Raw genomic sequence first — 6,722 nt, 5'->3', positions numbered from 1 at the left:
CTGCATTCCAGAGCAAGTTTCAGTCTCTTCTGACATCCACTTTGGTCTTTTCTTTCTTTCCTGTCTTTTTAATGATCTCTTGCCTTCTTCATGAATGATGTCCTTGAAGTCATCCCACAACTCATCTGGTCTTCAGTCATTAGTGTTCAATACATCAAATCTATTCTTGAGATGTCTCTAAATTCAGGCAGGATATACTCAAGGTCATACTTTAGATCTCATGGTCTTGTTTTAATTTTCTTCAGCTTCAACCTGAACTTGCGTATGAGCAGTTTATGGTCTGTTCCGTAGTCGGCACCTGGCCCTGTGCTGACTGATAATATTGAGCGTCTCCATTGTCTTTTTCCATGGATGTAGTCGATTTGATTACTGTGTATTTCATCTGGAGAGGTCCACGTGTATAGTAGCCGTTTATGTTGTTGAAAAAGGTATTTCCAATGAATAGGTCTTTTGTCTTGCAAAATTCTATCATGCGATTTCTGGCATCATTTCTATCACCAAGGCCATATTTTCCAACCACTATTCCTTCTTCTTTGTTTCCAACTTTCATATTCCAAGTACCAGTAATTATCAATGCATCCTAATTGCCTGTTCAATCAATTTCAGGCTGCAAAAGCTGGTAAAAATCTTCAGTTTCTTCATCTTTGGCCTTAGTGGTTGGTGTGTAAATTTGAATGATAGCTGTATTAACTGGTCTTCCTTGTAGGCATATGGATATTATCCTATCACTGACAGTGTTGTACTTCAGGATAGATCTTGATGGATCTTGATGATGAATGCAACACCATTCTTCTTCAAGTTGTCATTCCCAGCATAGTAGACCCTATGATAATCCAATTCCAAATGGCCAATACCAGTTCATTTCAACTCACTAATGCCTAGGATATCGATGTTTATGCATTCCATTTTTGACAACTTCCTACTTTCCTAGATTCACCCTTTGTACATTACATATTTCAATTATTGATAAATGTTTGCAGCTACTTCTTCTCATTTTGAGTCGTACCACATCAGTAAATGAAAGTCCGAAAATGTTGACTCCACCCACATCGTTAAGATCGACTCTGCTTTGAGGAGGCAGCTCTTCTCCAGTGATATTTTGAGTGCCTTCCAACCTGAAGGTCTCATTTTCCAGCACTATATGACAATGTTCTACTGCTATTCATAAGATTTTCACTGGCCAATTTTTTTAGAAGTACATTGCCAGGTCCTTCTTCCTAGTCTGTTTAGTCTGCTGAAAACTGTCCACCATGCATTACCTTGCTGGTATTTGAAATATCGATGGCATTTGAAATGTCACAGCAACATGCAAGCCACCACAATAAGACAAACTAACAGAAGAGATATCAATTATTTTTAATTTAATTTTAAATTTATTGCAACTTGTCTCATGGCCTAACATATGGCCTATCCTGGAGAATGTTTCATGTGCACTTAAAAATGTATATTCTGCTATTGTTTGGAGGACTGTTTTTGTATGTTGGTTTATAGTGCTGTTCAAATCTTCTATTTCCTTGTTTTCTTCTATCTAGTTGTTTTATCCATTATTGAAAGTGGAGCGTTGGAGTTTCCAAGTATTATTGTTAAATTATCTATTTCTCCCTTCAATTCTGTTTCTGTTTCATGTATTTTGAGGCTCTGTTGATATGTGCATATATGCTTAAAATTGTTATAGTTCTCTTATTGTTTGAGCCTTTATCATTACAAAATATCCTTTTTGTCTTAAAATTGATTTTTTTTTCTGATATTAGTAACGCCGGATCTCTTGCTTTATGCTTGCATTGCGTACTTTTTCCATCCTCTTACTTTTAACCTATTTATACTTTTAAATCTAAAGTGTTTTTCATAGACAGCATACTAATTGGATCATATTTTTTATCCATTCTGCCAATCTCTGTCTTTTTATTGAAGTGTGTAATGTATTTACATTTAATGTAATTATTTTAAGGCATAATTTACATCTGTCATTTTGCTATTAGTTTTCTATACATCTTATGTCTTTTTTGTTCCTCTTTTCTGCCAGTATTGTCTTCTTTTGTGTTAAATAGATAATGTCTAGTGTACCATTTTATTTCTCTTGCCATTTCTTATACTATAGTTTTGTTAGTTATTTTCTTAGTGGTTGCCTGAGGATTATAATTAACATGTTATGGATTGAATTGTGTTTCCCCAAAACATATGTTGGAATCCTAACCCTTTATACCTGTGAATGTAATCCCATTTGAGAATAAGGTTTTCTTTGTTATGTTAATGAGGCCATAATCAATGTAGGATGGGTCTTAAATTAATCACTTTTGAAATATAAAAGAAACAGATTAGTGACAGAAACAAGGAAGCCTAAATGGGGAAAAGATCGATGCCAAGTGGAGATGGCCAAGGAACTGAGGAATGCCAAGGCTAGAGAAGCTGAGACAAGGATTTTTACCTAGAGCGGACAGAGAGAGAGCCCTCCCCTAAAGCTGATGCCCTCAATTCACACTTGTAGACTTCTAAACTGTGAGAAAATAAATTTCTGTTCATTAAAGCCACCTATAACGGCACTAAGAAACTAAGACATCTTAACTTATAACAATCTACCTGAGAATAATACCAAGTTAATTTCAATAGTATACTAAAACTTTACTTTGTCTAGTAAATTCTCCAGTTTTGTTTTTCTTTTGTTTTTTTGAGGATCACTTAAAATATTATTTACCCTTCAATGTCCCATATACATTTTTTAATCAGCTTGTCAAATTTCACCAAAAAAATCCTGTCCAGATTTTGGTTTCAATTGCAAAATATCTGTAGATTAATTTTGGAAAGAACCAGCATCTTTACAATATTGAATCTTCCAGTCCATAAGCAAGATACAATATTTCATTTATTTGGGTCTACGTTAATTTTCCTCAGTAATGTTTTGTAGCTTTCTGAGTAATCCTTATGCATCTTTCATTGGATATATTCCTAGTTATTTTATTTTAATGCAAATGCAAATTACATCATCTTTAACTTTCCTGTTCTGTTTTTTGTTGCTAATATCATAAAAACAAAGTAAAAATTTTGTATAGGGCCTTTTTATTCAATGATCTTACTAAATTCACTTATGTATTCTAATAATTGGTTGATTTCTGTTGGATTTTATATGTACATAATTATGTCATCACAAATAGTAAATTGCATGCCTCCCTTTAATAAATATACCTTTATTATTTTCTTGCATTTCTGCCCTGGCTATGATCTCCAGTATGATGTTGATTACAAAGGGTGATAAGAGGTATCCTCGTCTCATTTCCAGTCTTGGGGAAAGCTCTTGATAATTCCCCATGAGTATGATTTTTGCTATAAGTGCTTTTAAGGATAGTTTGCTATGGATGTTAAATTTTATCAAAAGCTTTTTTTAATAAATTTTTTTGTATAACTATACATATGATCATATTATTTTCAACTATTAAGATGATGTACTTCTTCAATAAAGCAAATTTGGTCTTTCTGTAGTATCCATTTTCTCTATTACTAGATTGACTTTTCTCCTTTTTGATTAGAATTTCTGCATCCAATACAAATTTGATATGAACTTCCATTTATTATAGTGTCCATATCAGATCTGAAGGATTGCAACACGAAGCCTGATTCACCTATAGGACCTTTGCCAAATTCTAAAACTACATTGCTTAGAAAGTGAAAAAATAAGTTAAAAGCCTCTGAGTAAAAGAGATTGGTTGTCTTTTGATTTGTGATTCTGAGATTAGAGTTCAAGATTAGAGTTCAAGTGGGTAGAGCAATGTAACATAATACTTGCAAATCATACTTCCTGCTTTGGGCAGAAACATCTAACAACTCCAGGAACCTTGTACTCTTTCTTTCAGGCTCTCAGAGAAAGTCTGGTCTGTGGGCTTGAGTAAGAACAAGAAAAATTTCAACCAGGAAAAGAATGTATAGGATGTACCGCCCTGGCTTGCTGTGGGCATTCGTAGCCTCCTTTGGTTCAGTAAGTATAGTCCTAAACACATGGCCTCAGTTCCTGGTAGAGCTCGAGGATGGGACTCTGCAAGTGGTAACTGGCAGAGGTATTAAGACAGAAGGAGGGCAATGGGTAAACAAAACACTATGTAATTATTTTCTTTGTTTCTGTACCATAAATTATTCTATTCCTTATGACTCACTTAAGACATTCAGGGAGAACAACCTTGTCTTCTCTTTACCATAGGACGCAGCATGACTGAGAAAGTAAACCAAGCTCAGATCACAATAACAATGCAGGAGGGGGAAGCTGTTACCTTGGGTTGCACGTATGAAACCAGATGGAGTTCTCATGCTTTGTACTGGTACAAACAGCCTCCCAGTGGAGAGATGGTTTTCCTTATTCAGCAGGAATATTCTAAGCCAAATGCAAAGCAGGATCGCTACTCTGTAAATTTTCAGAAGGCAAACAAATCCATCATCCTCACCATCTCCTCCTTACAACTGGCAGACTCAGCGAAGTACTTCTGTGCTGTCTGGGATCCCACGGTAATAGAAATGACAGTGAAAGGTAAACAAAAACCTTAGAGCTCCATGAAGGACAGCCACCTGTTCAGGGCTTTGGGGAAATCCCACCAACCACAGACAAGAAGAAGATAGTCACTGTGTTAGCACAATTGGGACATTATAATGTAAACTTTCATTTTATGAAAAATGGTCCCATATTTGAACTCAATGTATACAATAAGGTTCTTTCCTTAGGTTTTCAGGTATTATCTTTGCATCTTGGGTTAAAATAAACCACAAAGAAGTATTTTTCAAATGCTCCTAAACAATTAGATTGAATGAGCATATCTACTTCAAAAAGTTTGTAAGTTAGCTGATTCTCATCTTGAATTGTTAAATTTTTAAATCTGAAATAGCACTAAAAATCCTTCATTTTCTCTTCCAATACCAGGCTGAACTTCAAAGTCACACAGCTCCTTTTGAGTTGGCTCTCTCTACACAATCATCTCCTTTCAAGTTGTGATATTCCCTTCTTCCAATGCACCCTTTGGGACCTAGGTATAGTGAGAGCTCCATTAGCCTATAGCTAATGAGGTTGAAATGCAGACACTTCCTGGTATCTTGTGGAGAAAGAAGTCTGAAGGTTCAGGGAAATGGGAATGCTAAAATGGAATTATCATGTGCAACCTGATCAAATGCTTGCTAACCATACTCCCTGGGAATCCCAGAGGACATTCTCTTCACCAAGGCATCAAGAAATTCATCGTGAAGTGGGGCACCAGATCCTTAAAATGTTGCTTGGAGGCAATCTTCTATAGGGTGAAGATTATGGTGGGAGTGGACACCGGGAGAATATTGCAATTAAATTGTTTTCCTGATCTCAGTGGGAATAATGGGATCCTGGTGTGGTAGATTGTGGTGTTTAACAGACAGAGACAAAATAAATGTGATTACCACAATAAACCACAGGGAGTGTTAATCAGAGTTTTTTGACCTTCAGAGATCTTTAGAGAGGGCTAATTAATTATGGGGTACCTATAGGGTCTCTAGGAGTCAGAATCAACTTGATGGCACACTACAAAAACCACAAAGTGAAAGAGAAGGGGAACTTACTAAGATACTGCTTTATATATTCTAGAACTTTTAGATCTTCTGAGAAAAAAAAAAAACATTACTTGAGTTACCCTATTGGGAGTTCACTGCCTTTTATGCAGTTTCCAGACCTAAGCAAGTTAATAGGCCTAGAACCTCTCAACTGAAGAGAAGGATGAGTCCATTTGAGAAAGATGCTGCAATGTGGCTGTATGATTACTGGGATTATTCCTTCAATCCTTCCCCAGGAAGACATAAGGTCATTTGCTAGACTACAGTGAGAGTACACTGGGAAAAGGTAAACACCCAGAACTTTCAGAATATTAGATTCTGACTCTGAAACTTCCTGGATTTATAGAGTATCTTGTCCATAACATGGTATGTCACATAACATCACCTGCATGAAAAAAACTTAAACCACACTTGTTGCTGTCAAGTTGATTCTGACTCATAGCAACCATATAAGATGGAGTAGAACTGCCCCACAGGGTTTCCAAGGAGTGGTTGGTGGATTCGAACTGCCAACCTTTTGGTTAGCAGCTGTAGCTCTTAAACCACTGTGCCACCAGGGGATCCATGAAAAGAATATAAATATATTCTACATCAAAGAGAGTATGGTAATGAATGAATTCATTTATTTTACCACTTGTCCCACCATCCAGAAGCAGGGAACAAAGTTGGATCCCTACCTCACACCATCTACAAAATTCACTCAAAATGGATTAATGACCTAAATATAAGAACTAAAACTATAAAACTCTTAGAAGAAGGAATAGGAATAAAACTTGATAACCTCGGATTTGGCAATGGGTTCTTGGATATGACACAAAAAGCACAAGCAACAAAAGAAAAAATAAAGTGGAATTCATCAAAATTAAAAACACTTATACAACAAAGGACATTATCAAAAAAGTGAAAAGACAACCTATCAAATGGGAGAAAATATGTGCAAATTATGTGTTTGATAAGGTTCCAGACTATGTAAGAAACTTCTCTTACAACTCAACAATAAATAGAGAAATCAACCAATTAAGAAATGGGTATGCTTTGGCATAAAAAATTTTATTTAAAAAACGTGCATCCTACTTTGGTAAGTGGCATCTGGGGTCTTAAAAGCCAGAGAGTGGCCATCTAAGATGCATCAATTGGTCCAAACCCACCTGGAGTAAAGGAGAATGAAGAAC

This window comes from Trichechus manatus, unplaced genomic scaffold (genome assembly GCF_000243295.1).
Source record: "Trichechus manatus latirostris isolate Lorelei unplaced genomic scaffold, TriManLat1.0 scaffold00268, whole genome shotgun sequence".
In the NCBI taxonomy this organism is placed as follows: Eukaryota; Metazoa; Chordata; class Mammalia; order Sirenia; family Trichechidae; genus Trichechus; species Trichechus manatus.
The sequence above is the reverse complement of the archived record's forward strand: the minus strand, read 5'-3'. Positions refer to the sequence as shown.